Source organism: Grus americana, chromosome 1, assembly GCF_028858705.1.
Source record: "Grus americana isolate bGruAme1 chromosome 1, bGruAme1.mat, whole genome shotgun sequence".
Classification (NCBI taxonomy): domain Eukaryota; kingdom Metazoa; phylum Chordata; class Aves; order Gruiformes; family Gruidae; genus Grus; species Grus americana.
This window is the reverse complement of record NC_072852.1, coordinates 185,528,795-185,546,516: the sequence shown is the minus strand read 5'-3', so window position 1 is coordinate 185,546,516 and position 17,722 is coordinate 185,528,795. Positions and strand designations below refer to the sequence as shown.

The 17,722-nt window shown below is 38.6% G+C and overlaps 1 protein-coding gene across 3 annotated transcripts in view; it reads right to left on the bottom strand.

Annotated features, from left to right (window-relative positions):
- Positions 1 to 17,722, bottom strand: part of DGKH (diacylglycerol kinase eta) — a 170,019-nt gene that overhangs the window by 122,625 nt on the left and 29,672 nt on the right. The window contains exon 1 of one of the 3 annotated variants that reach the window (XM_054836076.1): positions 17,151 to 17,159. The exons of the other annotated variants lie outside the window; for them this stretch is intronic. The gene's annotated coding sequence lies outside the window, so the exon portion shown is untranslated. Of the gene's footprint in view, positions 1 to 17,150; positions 17,160 to 17,722 lie in introns of those variants that run through there. 3 annotated transcript variants of the gene reach the window in all.

The window sequence follows — 17,722 nt, the reverse complement described above, 5'->3', positions numbered from 1 at the left end:
TCACCTCAGGAAGACCAAAGAGAAAATCATCATCCTTGGCTTTAAAAAGAGATTAATGGAAGAGCCAAAAAATAATGGCCAAAGTATTTTCCTAGGAAAATACTGAAAAATATAATAGGGTACCAAACGTGTGGGTACCCCAAAAACAGTATCTTCTAAAACTTTTTGGCAATCCCTCGTGACATTCTCATCACAAGATGTGATGTTAGTCTTGCATGGTTGTAAAAGTGGCTGGGAAACTTTACTTGGGGAAAATATAAATGGAAACACGACATTTAAAAAAGTAATATGAGTTATTTACAAACTTTTATGAATTCGAAGGTCATAATTGAAAGATGTGCTCTCACAACAGTGAGTATCAGTGGGTAAGTGAACAGATTTTTCAATTAAACATTGCAATCTCAATAGTAAGTATAAGGAAAATACACTATAGGGTATATAATTCTACAGATTTGCCTGAGAACACAAGGTATAAGCTGTGCCTGCAGAGATTGCAAAGGAATTTAAGGATGTTAAGCGCTAAAAGAGAAGGAACTGAAGAGATCTCATGATCCTATTCACCTGCTATGTCCAGTTGATTCTTAAGACACAGAGACTTATTGTATTACGTCAACAAAATGTGGTACGTCATCTGTGATTTAAACTGTTTTCTTTGGTGTCCTCTCCTATTTACAGCTGATAACCCAAGCCACAATACAGTTGATTCTAAAATGATGATACTTTTAGTAGTTATTCAAGCGAGAGGTTGTTAGAACTAGTACTACTTTGCATGTAATGTCTGATCCAGCAATTTTGCCAGAGTAGGATAGATCTTTGAGAAGTTTTGCATTAGGTTATTGACTAAAAGTTTCATGTATGCATGTGATTTATATCAAATTTAACACATGTAACTATTATCAACAGAAGTCTGAAGCCTATATACTGGAACAAGTTAAGTATCGCAAGAATTTAGTGTTCTTGTGAAGCAGATCTTCCAGATCTCTTTGGTCATAAACTCAATTAATTTTCTTTTAAAAGAGCTGAGAAATTTGAATATAGTCTGCCCGAGAGGTTACAGTTACTTAAATTTTCCTAGTGCAGCCTTCTATACAAGGGGTTCAAGTGTTTAAGGAAAGAAAGAAAACGTAGAATACTACTAAAAATATCTAGTCCAAAACATATTTCATTAATACACTTTTCTTTTTTCTGTGGCTCAGTGATGTTATCAAAAGTTCAGTTCCAAAGGACCAGCTCTCTTGGTCACCAAACTGCAAGATTTAAAACTTCTCCATTCCATGTTTCATTTTCCTTTTCCTTTCCCACATCCACAATCTGTAGTTTGCCAACTGCCCTTCAGTGCCCAAATTTCCATTGAAAGAAAGTTCTACCTCAGCCAAGAAAACCAAAAGAATTTGGAGGCTGCACAGATGGGAAATCATTACATGAAAACCGTTAAAGAGAAAGACGTTAATTGCTCTCTCACTTCCTCTTATAATGAGGAACTCTTCCAATGTTCAGTTAAGGTGCCACAGACAAGGACATGTCTAAAGAATCAAATTCTATTTTAAATCAGATTAAAATCTATTTATCCTCTCAATAAAATGTAACAAAGAAAAGAAAAAATCACCAAGGAAATCAAGAGACATAAAGACAATATTCTCACCCCTCTGCATCACCAGGCTATTGGATCATTCTTATTATATAACAAGTAACAAAACTCCGAGAGATTTATAAACACATTTAGTCTCACCAAACAATAAATGGTGGTTCATCAGCCAAACAGGTTTGGATATGCACGTACAGCTTGGAGAACAATTCTTCACAGTGCAATGTCCCAAACACAGAGATTGCACTGTAAGAGCAGAAAGGTAATTAAATCAGAGCATGATTTCAAGTATTTAACATCTTTTCTCTTCCATAGAAATTTTTTCTTTTTTTTTTTTTTTTTGCTGAGCAAAAGACTTATTTTCTAAGAACAAACTAAATATAGAGAGAAAGAGGATCAATCCTACAATACAGGGCACACACTGAGAAAACAGCGGTCATGAGTTTAAAACTGAAAGCTGCTCATCCCTACCAGCAGCAGATAGTGCTTTTTCTGCTGAGTACTTGCCTCAAAACAGGTAATGTCGTCTTCTTAAAATAAACAGGCAATAAAAAGTCTGTTTAAACATTCACCATATTGTACATAGTATATTAAGCAGCCTGTATAAGGAATACTTCGGTAGATGTTACTTTCCTTTGTTCCTAAAGCTCTCTAGGAACCTAACAACAAAAAACCATGGAGTACAAACAGACAGCTGAGCTATAAATAGAAATTTTTCCTGCTAAAATTATTACTAGAATTTCTTGGTAAACAGCTTTAGCTGAAAGAAGCCTGAGAGAAAGTTTGATACGATCCCCAGCAACCTGCAAAATATCCACTTCTAGCCAGACTTCAGACAAAACCAAATAGAGAAGCTACCGCCTGGAACAAGACAGGCCATCAGAGACATCTAATTATACTCCCTAACACTTTGCTATTTACACAAAACAACAACAAACAAAATAAAAACCACTCCCATTTTTCATACAGGAAATTAAAAGCCCTAATTATACAATCAGCATTAGTGTATTGGGTCTAGCTGAGATGGAGTTAATTCTCCCCACAGCAGCCCTCATGGTGCTGTGCTGTGTATTGGTAGCTAGCAAACTGTTGATAACACACCAGTGTTTTGGCTACTACTGAGTAGTGCCAGCACACATCAAGGCTGTCTTTCCAACATTTCTTTTTCCCCAGCAGCACGCTGGGGGTGGGCAAGATCTTGGGAGGGGACACAGCTAGGACAGCTGACCCAAACTGACCAAAGAGATATTCCATACCATATGACGTCTGCTCAGCAATAAGAAACTGAGAATAGGGGGAGGAACAGGGCGGGGGCATTCGTTGTTTTTTTTTACAATGTTTGTCTTCCGGAGTAAGGGGTACGCATACTGAAGCCCTACTTCCCAGGAAGTGGCCGAACATCGCCTGCTGATGGGAAGTAGAGAATAATCTTTTGCTTTTTGCTTTGCTTCCGCGCGCGGCTTTTTTGCTTTAGCTACATTAAACTGCCTTTATCTCGACCCACGAGTTTGGGGTTGTTTTTTTTTTCCATCCTCCTTTCTCCCCTCCCTGCCTTACTGAAGAGGGGAGTGATAGAGCGGCTCTGGTGGGCACCTGGCCCCCAGCCAGGCTCAACCCACCACAGTCCTTTTTGGCGCCCAACGTGGGGCAGGAGAAAATTGAGATAAGGACAGTAATTGGAAGAGGTAATGAGCAAAACATTGACTGAACGTAGATTGAGAGTGAAATAGCGGTGAAGGGACGAGAGGTGGATTCTGTGTGTATTGTCTACTCTTGTTTAGTGTTGTGATAGTGTTGCTTTGATTCTGGTGGGGGGAATTCTTTTTCTTTTTCCTTGTAGATGTGATTAGTGTGTGTGTAGTTTTTCTGTTGAATATGTTTTAATAATTCTTAAATATGTGATTCACAGAGGCGAGGGGTGGAATGTGTTGGGTTTGCGTGGCAGGGTTTTGGTAGCGGGGGGGCTACAGGGGTGGCTTCTGTGAGAAGCTGCTAGAAGCTCCCCCTGTGTCTGACAGAGCCAATGCCAGCCGGCTCTAAGACGGGCCCGCCGCTGGCCAAGGCCAAGCCAATCAGCGCCTCTGTGATAACATATTTAAGAAGTAGAAAAACACTTAGAGGGAGAGAGCTTTTGCAGCCGGAGAGAGGAGTGAGAAGATGTAAGAAACTCTGCAGACACCAAGGTCATTGCAGATGGAGGGGGAGGAGGAGCTCCAGGCGCCGGAGCAGAGATCCCCCTGCAGCCCGTGGTGAAGGCCATGGTGAAGCAGGCTGTCCCCCTGCAGCCCATGGAGGAAGGATGAGGGGGTGTAGCGATTCCACCTGCAGCCCGTGGAGGACCCCACGCCGGAGCAGGTGGAGACACCTGAAGGAGGCTGCGGCCCGTGGGAAGCCCATGCTGGAGCAAGTTCCAGGCCGGACCGGTGGACCCATGAAGAGGGGAGCCCACGCCAGGGCAGGTTTGCTGGCAGGACTTGTGACCCCGCGGGGGACCCCACGCTGGAGCAGTTTGCTCCTGAAGGTCTGCACCCCGTGAGAGGGACTCCATGCTGGAGCAGGGGAACGATGAGAGGAGTCCTCCCCCTGAGGATGAAGAGGCGGCAGAAACACCGTGAGATGAACTGACCGTAACTCCCGTTCCCCGTCCCCCTGTGCCGCTGAGGGGGGGGGGAAGGTTGAAGCCGGGAGTGAAGTTGAGCCCGGGAAGATGGGAGGGGTGGGGGGAAGTGTTTTAAGAGTTGATTTTATTTTCTCATTCCTCTACTCTGTTTTGCCTAGTAATAAATTAGATGAATTCCCTCTCTAAGTTTGGTCTGTTTTGCTCGTGACAACAATTAGAGAGTGATCTCTCCCTGTCCTTATCTCGACCTACAAGCATTTCGTTATGCCTTTTCTCCCCTGTTTGGTGAATGAGGGGAGTGAGAGAGCGGCTCTGGTGGGCACCTGGCCCCCAGCCAGGGTCAACCCACCACAATTAGCAACACAAGTATTCCTATTCAGAGCGAGAGAAGCATTTTACAATCGCAGGGGAAAAAAGAGGAACAAAGAAACGAGTATTTATACTGGCTCCATCTTTTTTTCAAAAGTATGATCACATTACATTCATTGAACACTTTTTAAAGTGACAAAGTCGAGCACTCAGAAACTAAAATCAAAACAGTTTGGCTAAGCAATCGCAATTTAGCTCTGTAAATCAAATATATATTTTTACAGGCCTGTAATTACAAAATGATACACTATTTCTTCCCACTGGAGCCTCACTCCAGCAGGTGAGGCAGTGAGCAAAATATAAGGTGTTCAAAGTGCAAAACAATTGCATATTTATTTTTATCCTGATCATTTGAGGATACCATGCCAACCAGTCTTTATGCTGGCTTCAGAACTGTTACTTTCCTCTTAATAAGACACTTTTCCCCATCATGTCATTCAAGCATCAGTGCACGTTATCTTCTTATCTGCCCTGTGGAATAAGAACATGCTACCTTTCTCCTTTTATCAATAAGAACAGTGAATCACTGCTGGAGCCGAGGGCAGAACTTTGGAACTTGTCTCCAGTCACAGATTTGCAGATTGCTCATTCCTATAGATCACAGGTGAACTTAGCATTTTAATGTTCCCACGAACCTCAGAAATGAGAAGAGTCCAGTTCTGTCATCAATAGCGTCCAAAAAGGGGATTAGTGGCCATCCATCCTAAAATTGCTTTAACCAATCCTTTAAAGAGGAAGCAAGGCTTATATACAGCCTCCTCCGTATATCATTCATCCAATCCATAAGAACAGCCTTACCTGTCCTTGTAATCTGTGGCTTCATTCCCTACACACAAGGTGATCAATTGTGTGAGACATGGGACCTACAAACTACAGCCCCAGCAGCTTGTCCTCACCCCTTACCAAATTTCTTGAGCCCTGCCCATCTGTTAACCATGTATTATTAAATAAAAAAATCTGCCCTTCTCGCAGTTCCTTCTTCTCGGTGTTACCACTCCATCCCTCGTTCCCAGTAATGCTTCCCCGTGCACTGCTGTCAGCAGTGTGGGACCAGATTTTGATAAGAATATTTGTGCTCAGGCAGTGTTTTGACAAGCTGCCAAAATTCTGCAGACAACAAAAGCAACAAGAGAAAAAGAGTATCTGTTTTCAATCTGTTGTAACTGAGCTAAAAAAACACTCTAGGATTTCAAGTAACAAAGAAAAAGCACTTTTTTGGCTTTGCGGTTATCTCTGCTGAATTCCAAAGACCTGCAGTAAATAGTAGACTTAACAGAATATCCTTTAAAAAATAATAGAGGTACAAAAATCTTTTATAATGAAAAGTGTTAGGCAACCTAGCCTAGAATAAAAGAACATCAACCGCAGACTCTTGGTGCCCTTAAAAAATAATTAAAAGTGCAGTCCATCAGACAGCAGCAGTAGCCAAGGGCTAGATAATGTGCAAATCCCAAATTCACCTCAGTGAAATGATACTTTTGCATCTGTGCAACATTGAACTCATTTCTTCCTTTCCCATCCCACACTCTTCCCGGTCTACCAACTATGTGCAATTAAAATAATGTTGCCTGAGGCTGTATCACTTCTTTCATAGTTTGTTGGGGGGTTGGTTTTTTTGTTTTTTTTTTTTTTTCCAAAGATAAGGCAGGGAAACAAGAGGGAACCATCTAGGAGCTCAAATTCAGCAGAGATGAGACACACAACCTCCAAATCAGTAGCTACCAAAAGCACAGCCTCTGCCACGGAAAACCACCACAGTTTTGATCCTAAGTGTTGAACTACAAAGTAAACTGAACAAAGAAATTTCCATGGAGGTTTTGATGGAAAATACCCTGCAATGCAGCTTCAAACAGCTGTGGGGAGAAAAAAAAAAAGAAAAACAGTTAAAGTCCCCAAACTCTGTGTAACCTACAACACTGAAATCTCCTTGTTCTGGTGCTCAAAATGTTAAGCCCAGTGAAAAAACAGCCCTCCTTCTTGAGCAGAATGACATCAAGGAGCATTTTAAAAGTCTAAAAATGTGGACTATACAGGATTATGATTGTTTCAAAGCTGTATGAATGACTTAGTTTGCAGTGATCCTGTCAAATCATCCCCTTGGCATTCACAAAACATCCACACAGAGGCATCTTTTTTAAAACTTTCACTATTTAAATGTATTCAACAGGTTTGATTTGGCTCTGAATTGTAGGAGATTCATTGCTCCAAAACATCAATATACTAACAGACTGTCCTAAAACAGCCAGCACCATGTTGCTAATGACTCAACAGGGAAATTACATTGGTGTTCCTCTGCACATCTAGTCTTCTCTTGGGACGAGGATGAAATGCACAGCCTTAGCCTATAAACTCCTTGAAATTCAAGCACTTTCCCCCCAATGTCTGATTATCTACTAGAATGAAATTTATTTTGCTAAGTACAGACAGAAGGTGGTCTCTGATACAGCTATGACTTAGTTCATTAACGTCTTTGAGAACTGCAATCAAGTTCTCAGCTGTCCCTGAAAACCAATTGGGGATGGAATAGGAATTGCAGAGCACAGAAGTGACATAGCTGGATGCAGACACGATCTGGACGTGGAGAATCACCATACAGCTCTTGCCCTTATAGTGACCAGCGGTCCACATGCTAATGGTGGCAAAAATGGGGACTAGTATGACCCTTGTCCCCCTCGTAAACCTACCCCAGCAGTGGTATGGGAAAGAAAAGCTACCCAACACTATGCAAGAGGAAACCACCTCTCGTCCTTCAAATCAAGCATAGAAGAAATTTAATCAATAGATTATTCGGACACAAAAAAGGCGCAGGCTCTTTCTCTAGTCTAATACACTCAAGAAAAAAACTGGCTGGTGTTTAACTGTGCTTTCAGCATGGGCTTGGTAAACACGCTGTAGAGTACAGCTGGGTCCTCTCTTGGAAGGATGGGATGAATTCTACTAACAAGATGAAGTTGGAGAATGTTATTTCACCCTCTGTCATCGCTTCATTAGGTTTCTCCCTATTGTTGGAGGCTGTAAGACTTTTTCCTCTAATGAGTATCACTTTGTGAGTCATTAGGCTGCTTCCTTTGTAATTCAGAATCCTACCTGTGATTATAGCACAAACTTGACTTTAAGTGACACAGTAAAAATCCTCTATGAGCAAAACATCTTTTTTGATACCCTTTTGTTATCTTTGCAAAAGCTGATGCAAGTAGCAGGCAGTACTGTGGGATCCATCCCAGCCAGCGCCCCTAGCCTGCCTGGGCAGACAGCAGAGAAAAGGTTTTTCTACCATTTGCTGCACTTCATCCTGAACCTTTATCCAAAACTAAACCAGCCCAAGCATCTACCTAGAGATGCCTGTTTCTCTCCTCTGATTATAAAGTATAAGTGACCAGCCCAATATTAGGTAAGATGAATATTACCTCTGACTGTCATTTTTCCTGGTCTAGACTCATTTCTGTTTTGCTTTTTTTTTTCTTCCTGTTACTGAATAGCATAACCTGTACACTTCTAATTTCTGCTTGTTCTTCTTTGACAACTCTCTTTCTGGGTTACAACTCCAGTATCTATTTTCCACCACCAGAGATTCATTCTTACCAAACGTCAGCTGGATTCTCTGCATGAAAAATACTGTATCTTAGTTAAAAAACAACTACCAAAAAAACCCTACCAAAACACAAACCACCACCACCCTAACCCAATTGATGAACACAAAAGCTAATTCTAAATGCAACATTTGGATCCAAGGTTTTGGTTACAGGTAAAGTTCAGGATTTACTTTGATCAAGGCAGATGAAAGCCAATCCTGACAGCAAAAATCCAAGCAGATAACTTGTTTTTGCAGAATCCTGCCTGCATACAAATTACCAAAGAACACCCAGTGCAGGGATTAGAGTCACTGCAAAGGGCTGATAAATAGGTAAAGACCTAGGCTTTATTTATTACTACCCATTGTAGGTTTTCATTATTATTTTTCATACTCCTGGGGTTTTTGCATATACATTATACATGTATATCACTATGTTCATTCCTCTCTTGCTTCTAGCTTGCCTAGCTACTTCTTCCCTTTGGAGAGGGATAAGGAAAACACTCCATAGGGAAGATCAGGCTCAAACCACTTATTTCTCACATTCTGCTTCTTTAATAAAGTGTATAAAGATTAGGACTCAAGCAGCTGAAATAATCTTTATATGTATCTTAGCAGTCACAAGGACATGCACGTAAAGAGTCCCAGTCCGGCTCATTTGGTAAAAGTTGCATCTAGCAGGATGTTTAAAAATGAAGTGTTTGTTCCTCAAAGTAAATCACTGAAACATTAAAGCAGAGTTTTAAAAATAGTTTTTTCTATCATTTGAGAATTTACATTTTTATGTCACTATGTATTTACAAGCAGCTTCTCTACCCAAACATCAATTTGACATTAAAAAACCACGCACATCAAAGGAATGATATGCAGAATAATCACTGAGCATCAGTGAGCAGAAATTACTTGTAAAAATAAGCCTGTTTGAGTAGATTATACTAGCAATGTAAATGTGTACTTTTTCTTAGGAAAAAAGTAACATTAATATTACCTGGGTGACTTTCCTGCCGGTGCTACCAGTAGTTAAGTAAAAGTACCTGTTGCTGTATGTACATGAACGTAACACAGAAGACACAAAAGTAATACAGAATATAACTGAGAAAGAGATCATTTATTAAACTTATACACAAAGACAGTTTTCAAACTTCATAGAGTTGTTCTTATGCAGTCTGGTGACCAGTTGAAAATCCACATATGAAGAGATTTGTGGCTAACATTTTTCTGCCTAATTCACTTTCTAATTCACTTGTTTAATTTCACTTTTAACAGAGATGTTAAATATCTACAAATCCTATGAATTAAAAACTGAGATAGTGGGTTCCAGCACTTGCAGGGAAAATGGGAGATGATATAAAAAAAAATTATTACTGAAAATGTTAACCCGAGCTTTCTCCAAGTAACAAGTAACTGTATCGCTTATTAACTCATTTCAATGGCAAAGACTAACGGCAGTACAGCCCTACACTGAAAAAATCTCTGAGGCTGGAGACTGAGCAGGAGGGAGAGCAACTTACTTTCACTTTAATTAAGATGTGATAGCTACTAAAGGGAGGAAATTTAAAAGGTATTTTTTAATCATTGAAAGTTTCCAACTGGATTTCAGCAACACATTTCAATTTAAGTGAGTAAACTGCAAAACAATTTGAGAAACATAATTCTAAAATTTATGGTTATTAAAGGTACACCTCTTTTTTACCTAAGACAAACATGCCTTAATTGCAGTCTCAGTGCATAAAAACTCCCTAGCAAGTTAAACAGAGAATTTAAAAACTCCATTAGCTTTTCAGCAGAAATTTAGATGCAAAATTGCAAAAACTAGGTGAATTATCTCTGATTAATGCTAAAAGTGTATATACTGCCTTACAGTTCTTAATACAGCGTTACAAGAAGTAAAAAACAACAGTCACAGGTAAAACCAAGTTTTTAAGGTGTGAGGGTTTTTTCTCTAAAGATTATTAAGGTAGCTTATGAGTAAAATAAATTAGCAAGATCAAGGTAGATTATGAGCGATATTATTCAGCAGATTATAAGCAAAATAAAATTAAATGTGATGATCAAAAATATATCACACAAATTATATTCTCACACCATCCAGAATATTGCACAACAAATTCAAGTTTAAATCTGAGCCAGAGGTTTGCATATCTTTTAACTTAGCACACAACCAGTTTTGGAAACAATTGTGGGCTGGAGGTAAAGACATTGCAGATGGAAAGCAGGCACAATGCAGAACTATGAAGGATAGTTAAATTGGATGGATTATGGTGGAACATTGCACTAACAACCTGACAAAAACACATTAAAGGATTACAGTTTGTAAAATCATACGTTTTGAAATTATTTGAGATACCTAATCAAGTAGATACGTGATAAGGAAACGTCCTTTTATCAGTGTGACTACCCTACTTCACTGACTCCTTTGCTGGATCTTGTATAGGTATTCAGCAGCAGTTTGTTTAAGAAAAGGCATTTGCTCACAGACCCTCCTTACTGGTTTTAATATTATTTCCTTACAATGAACTGACAGCATCCCAGTTATACAGTAAGACCATTTAAAGCCACAATTCTGTTTACTCTTTCCCTATGAGACTCAGAGGAAGTGTTAGCCTTAGGTTCTCATATCAGCATATGTAACTAGCTATACAACCCAAAAAAAAGATGGAAAATGGGTTATTAGTGACTAAGCAGGTATTCATGTACAAAATATACGCATCTACAAGCAAATTAAGAAACTTAGTGGACAGTTGCACTGCTAATAATGCAATCCTAACCACACCAAAAAACAAACAACAAAAAAAGCAAGTTAAGAAAATAAGATGCTGGAAATGGATAATTAAAGAAAAACCATGATCCAGAAGATCCTGCCAGCTTGCAGCTGTAGTGACTGACAGAATATTGACAGAAAGCAGCCAACCTTATCCACCAATTACACATCTGTTTGAAAACTGCAATGAAGACATGGCCTTTCAAACCAACATTAATGTCCAAACAATTTTCTCTTCTTTGAGATAAAACAGGGACGCCACTACATGTTAATTCACCTCAATGGCTTTTGGGGTGAAAAAGAAGAGTAGGGAAAACATGAAACAAAACTAAAACACATTGTCATCTGTTGGGAAAACATGTTCAAGACCTCTAAAACCCCTAAACCTCCTAAAAATTTCCATGCATGTCTAATATACATATATAGTGTGCACAAATACATATACACACATGTGTGTGTATGTGTCTGTGTACAGTGTGTATATGTATAAAAATAGGTATGTATGTATTTAATATAAACCAAATCTCAAAAATATACAAATATATAAAAACTAGGTATATTTGTGTATATATTTCTGTATATGTTAATATACATATATGTCTATATATATGTGGGCACACGCAAAATCTCAGCCACATTTCTTTCAAAATTTGCATCCCAAGAATATGATTAAGTTTGGCTGAAGAGAACCAGATAATAAATATTATTTATTAATATATAATTAATATAATTTGGAATGTCACCTGTTTCTGCAGCAGAGCTCATTAACCACCCTTAGTTCCAGTCCTCTTCTTTGCATTGCTGCTCTGTACTGACAAGCCTGGAAATGAAGAAAGTTACTACACCATATTCCTGCCCGCAAAGCCCCAAAAGGCACTAATTAATTCACAGGCCACAGGTTAGAAATTTATGAGAGTGAGTATCTGAAACTTAATTGAAGCAAAGGAAAAACTCTTCCTTTTTTTGACTTGTAGGATTTACGCGCTGGCCTCTCTACATTTCTAAGTTAACCTCTACATTATATTACTTTATTCAACTGTTAAATTTATTTAAAGCCATCAAACCATATGAGAAAAACGTCAAAACTGGAAGTGCTTACAAAACAAGGAACACCAGTTTTAAGTGTTTCTTACATCCAAAGAAAATTAAGCTCTCAGATTCTACCCCTACATCACGCTCCCCACCTCATCCTTTAAAATTACCCGTTTCTTGAAAACAAGCGCTTTTTACTCCACGTCAGGTGCTGACCCCCTAGTTTTCATCATGAACAGGCAGTAGGTGAAGTAGATGAGCAGAAGAGCATAAATAAACCTTTTTTTTTTTTTTTTAAATGACAATAATCAGTGGATTTGGGGAAAGGATGCAGTACTAGGTTATCTCCAATTCACTAGACCATCCCATCCGATGCACTTCAGAAGCACTCCCACGCTTTGGGGAGATGATGGAAGGGTTATCACCACCGTGAGATAGAAGGGTTATTATCATTGCCATTTCACAGATGCAGTTTCATCCAGCCATGTAACGCACTAAGGGAAGCTGAGCAGAGTCTGGGGGCTTCATCTGTATCCTACCCCAAGGTTTCCACTAACTGCACTGGGACTTTTATTTACTGAAGTTGAACAAAAAATTCACAACAGAACTGGCAAAACATAACAATGGATTCATTCTCATCAACTTAACATCTGGTTTCTGAATTAACATGGAAAGACTTATAATTATTAAACCAGAGTAATCACAACAAATTAGCAAGAGCTCCCTGTCTCCAGAGTGACTGACTCGATTTCCTACAAGCTACTGCTTTTTGCTTGTGTCCATTTATCACTTTTTTTTTTCCTTTCCACAAATTGTAAACACTCTCAATTCTATCCCATCCCAAGCAACCCACGTTTCTTGTTTTTATTGATCAGCATGGTCAACTGGCTCAGTTCTGTGCATCAGAATTTCATACGCTGTAAAATGCCTCAGAACAATATGAATTTTTTGGTACAGTTACCGTATATATGGTCCCATGCATACAGGTGTTCTACTTCTGGACAAATAAGCAAACACTCCTTGGTAATCTTGTTAGAACAAGTGTTAAATTAAAAAAAAAAAAATCCCATGAGAAATAAAATATCCCAGTTCCCAAACATCGCCTGCTCAATGTGTAAGAGTCATCTCATCTGCAGTGTTTTCTCAATTAGAGAATACATTTCTTCTATGTTTTATGTCATGTACAGGCTGAAATTGTTCCCCTGAACAGTATGTCAATAGCCTATAAAAATGGATAAATAAAACCTTCTTCAAAAGTAGTTTTCTGAAAGCATCAGAGATATTAAAACATTAGGCAAAAATTCTTCCTTTTTTTCTTGCATCTCCAAAACTGACTGCATTTATACAAGCAGAACTGAATTTAGTGGTGAAGACTGATTATACTAACAAGAGCCCCAAAATAAGGAGGTATGCTTATTAAACTGAATTAAATTAACAACAGAATTCAAGATACTGGAATCTACTCCACTGCCAAAATGTGACATTATTTTGATGGAAATTTTAACCTCGGCCTTACTCGATAGAGCAGTATGGCAGTTAAACCAGGCCTTTGTACAAATTTCAGTGCTTGGGATAAACGAAGCGGAAAGATTGGACTTTATTCCCCTTCCCACACAATTTAAGCTCTACAAATAATTGTTTTTCACTTCCTGGTGCACTGTCCCAACTTGCTCAGTTGTAATAACCAACGCTGGCAGGGCAGGTCATGCCTTTCCCTCTTACTCATTCCATCTAGTCTTCTGTCTTTTCAACAAAACGTGTCTATTTTTTTCCCCCCCAATCTCACTTCAAAACAGATTGCTTCTTCTGTATCTGACCCTTTTTAATTAGACTTAATAATCCAAGAAAATACTTTTTTAGCACAAGTGGGCAGAGAATGCTGTATCTAGAGGAAAACATTTGCTTGAACAGAAAAAAAAAGGGATTAAAGAAAAAAAAAAGTGTGCAAAAAGCAGATACTTAAAGTATTTGCTCTGATGGTGCAGTTGTACAGGCATCATGAAATCTCCGATTTATTTCCAAATTCCAGTCACTCGACTGCAGATATGCTGTTTAAGAACGCCGCCAGGCTGAGATGGTATGAAAGCAACAGATATACAGACAGAGCCAAGAATCTCTGTGCGAACATCCCAGCTTTTTTCTCACTTGTTTCTGCTTCCCATTTTTTCCCCCAATTATTTCTGAGCCAGGTCAAGTTCACCACATGGGCTGCACAAACCTCCCTCTTCCTTTCCCCATTTCCTTTCTAGTTTTAAACTAATAGATGGATGTAGCTCCCCTCCTTTGTTAAAAGGCTGTGTTTATCCCCAGTTTAACATAATTCTATTTTTTTTTTTTTGTAAAATTAATCTCCAGCATGCTCAACGGAAGTTTTCCACATGTTCTATTTGGATGAGCGTGTATTAGTTAGTGGGTCCTATTTTTAGCCATTTTGCCTTACTTCACAGTTTATTTCCTTAAATAGCAATTTGGATATCGACATAGAACTACGCAGATGAAAAATAAAACATATTCCCTGTTTCACATACATTTAGGGCCATGGAATTTTAAGTTTATAAATAGGAATATCTGAACTGAGGAGGAGTGAAATTTAGCATCATAAGGTTAAACTAAGAAACCTGATTATTTTGATGTGGCAACTTATACAGATTTTTTTCATGGGAAATCAATCCATTTAATTTTAGATATTTTTTTTTTTAAATGATGGAGCTGCAGCAGCTGCTACAGAATTTACTGGTAATCTTAATTATACTATAAGCTTTATTCTGAATCCCCTTTAAAGCTGAGGCACCTCAACTGAGGTGGACAGGATCTCCCTCTGGAGGCCTTCAGAGGCATCTTCCTCTCTCTCCTGACAAGGTAGGAAACTTGGTTTCACAACAGGTTGGCTCCTGCACGCAAACTCAGCCTAAAGATGCTCATTCTCTCCTTCCCATTCCCCACCACCCCTACAGTGACCTGTATTCCAACCCCCTGTCAACTATGCCGATGCAACCTGGATCAATGAAATGACTGAAGTAAAAAAAAAATTTGTTTTCTTTTTAAAAATTATTTTCAGCCCAGATCATGTCAAAAATCTCATTCACAGAGTGAACCATAAAACTACACCAACGTAACTAAAAGGAGCAAATGGCAACACCAAAAAGAAGCCATAGAAGGAGACCACCACGGGAGGCATAAATTTCTTAACAGGGTTTCACCTCTGAATGGTGATACCGTGATTAATACAATCAGTATGGCTTCACCATACCGGTAGTTTGAGTGTGAAACACTGCAATGAGGCACAAAAGAAAAAGACCTTGCAAAGCCTCACTTCAAACCAGGGGAAAGTGCAATTCCTAGTGGTTTTGCAGAGCTCTGCCCAAACCAGGGAAAAATGGTAAGCTTTCTGATTAAGGTGTCCTGCTCGATGAAGCTGAGATGAGGGGAAAATCAGATGGTATTTTCAAACATGTTAGCAAGTCACGTAACCACATTAGTTACCCACACTAGAGTAACTTCTTTTGCAAGGCAGACGTATCAAACACAGGACCAGGAGGAGCTCCGTCATATAGTGGAGCTTGCTGGTTTTCATAGCTTTCATACAAGTTCGAATTAACCAAAATCCCCTTCACAAACAATGCAACGCATTTACCCGTGTGCTTTTTTGATGCATTCGCCTCAGGTTTTACCCTTCTTTTCCTTATCTGCATTTTCACTCTACAGCCTAGCAAGCTCATCTTCCATAACCACCTAAGCATCCCAGTGACAACCCTTGCACTTAATCTACCTTAATCTTTGATAAATCGGTCACATCCTCTGTATGATAATATATAACAAAATATGATAACATAAAATAACCCCCTTCTCCTGTGGGGATACTTCTGTGCTGCCAGTAACTTCCAGAACATACTCACTGACTCCAAATGGGCTTCCCATTTTTATACGACTTAAGTAAACTTACTTAGTCAAAACTGAGACTGTATTTTTTTTCCTTTGACATAACTTTATGTTTAGTATTTTACAGCGTTTCACTAGAACTGTTTCATGACATGAACAATTTAAAGAAGATATTTGATATCCAGAGCACACTTCTGCTTCATAGCAATGCAAACAGTGCAATACAGATTATAATAGAAACATCACTAAATCAAATCTACTAAATTGTTTAATACCATACAATGCTAAAAGTTGCTATTTAATGGTCACATTTAAAAGTAACTTAAGTAAAAGAAAGCAGCTGTGTTCAACAGGCAACTGTTCTCTTGCTTCTTTGTGCTTTGAAAATAAGGCATTTTAGACTATCAATTTATCTACTAGTACATATCAGTCAGTATTCAGCAATGCAGTATAATGCTCTCCTTGATAGGTTCTACATACCTGTTCCTGCAATGTCAAGTACATAGTTATTTTAGTAAAGTAAGACTCCCAAGTATCTGTCTTTTGAGTAAAAAGCTTCAAGAGGAAGCTGATGATCTAGCTGTTGCCAAAATGTATTTTTTAAAATTGATGTTATAATTAAGAAAATTAGTATGAAGACAGCCAAAAACCACTCTTGTAATAACTCATTATGCAATGTTTTACACTAAGTGTTCATAACTGCTCATTTTCATCTTCACAGAAATGGGGATCAAAATAAAACTAGGATAATATTTTTGTACTTCCAGCAGCAACACAAAATCATCAGTTTGATTCCTGCACAGCAATATTCTGGGTCTTTGCTATTGTCAGTCAATATGAAAAGTTTGAGAAGAAAACATTATGAGGAAGGGGGGAAGATGGTTTCAGGTTAAGTGATATTTATATACCTCAAATTAAAGAAAATTTAAGAAGACAGGTGCTGCACAAAGTACTAGGTATCCACTACATATTATTAAAATAAACCAGTTACAGATAACAGCATATATTACAGAGAAAGAGACAGCTGTAGATTAATAAAAATATGTAACAAAAAATGAAAATGAAACAAAAGATAAACATAAATATACACAAGACCAGAAACAGCCGAGAACTAGAGACCAACGTGATTTCCTCCAATATACTGATGATTATAAAACAAATATATTTTAGAAGAAGCAATGCTCACCGCACAAGTTTACTGAACTTAAATGCTACTGCTGAAATAAGCTCAGTTAAAATCCATCATTATTAGACACATTTGCCTTTACACAGAAATCTGGTTTTACAGATATGCACTTATAGTTCACAGGCTTAATTTTCCTACAATACTTACTGCTTCACTGATTCTCTAGGACTATGTCTTCAACAAAGCCAAAAGTCTAGTCTAACTCTTATTTCCCAGGAGTTTCCTCACAAATCTGCTAAAGACAAGATTTCGAGTACATACTGGGGCTATTCTGCCTCTCAAGGTTTTTATATGCCACTGCCCTGAGTCAGATTTATTACTCCCCACATAATCTAATATAGAAAGAATTCACCCCATTGGCTAAACCGCACAGCGAAATGTTTCTATATAAAGCAATATTTTGAGCTTCCAGTTTGGGATGTTCCATGAGCACGACACTTTGAAGGAAAAGAAAATTTCCATCTACGATTAAATAGAAAGCTACACTCCAAATATTTTCAGCTATTTGAGATATTTTTAAACATCTGCATTTTTTTATCAGCATCAGCATAGCTCAAACTGGAGAGAAACATGAGATTGAACCAACGCGGAGCTCAAAGGAGGGAGCAGCCACTCCTCCTGCTCCTCCTCGCTGCCTACCCAGGGTCAGGTAAGAGATGGGAGCTATGAAGAGAAGAAATGAAACGCAAAAAAGAAAGCGCTCCTGCTCATCTCCCAGC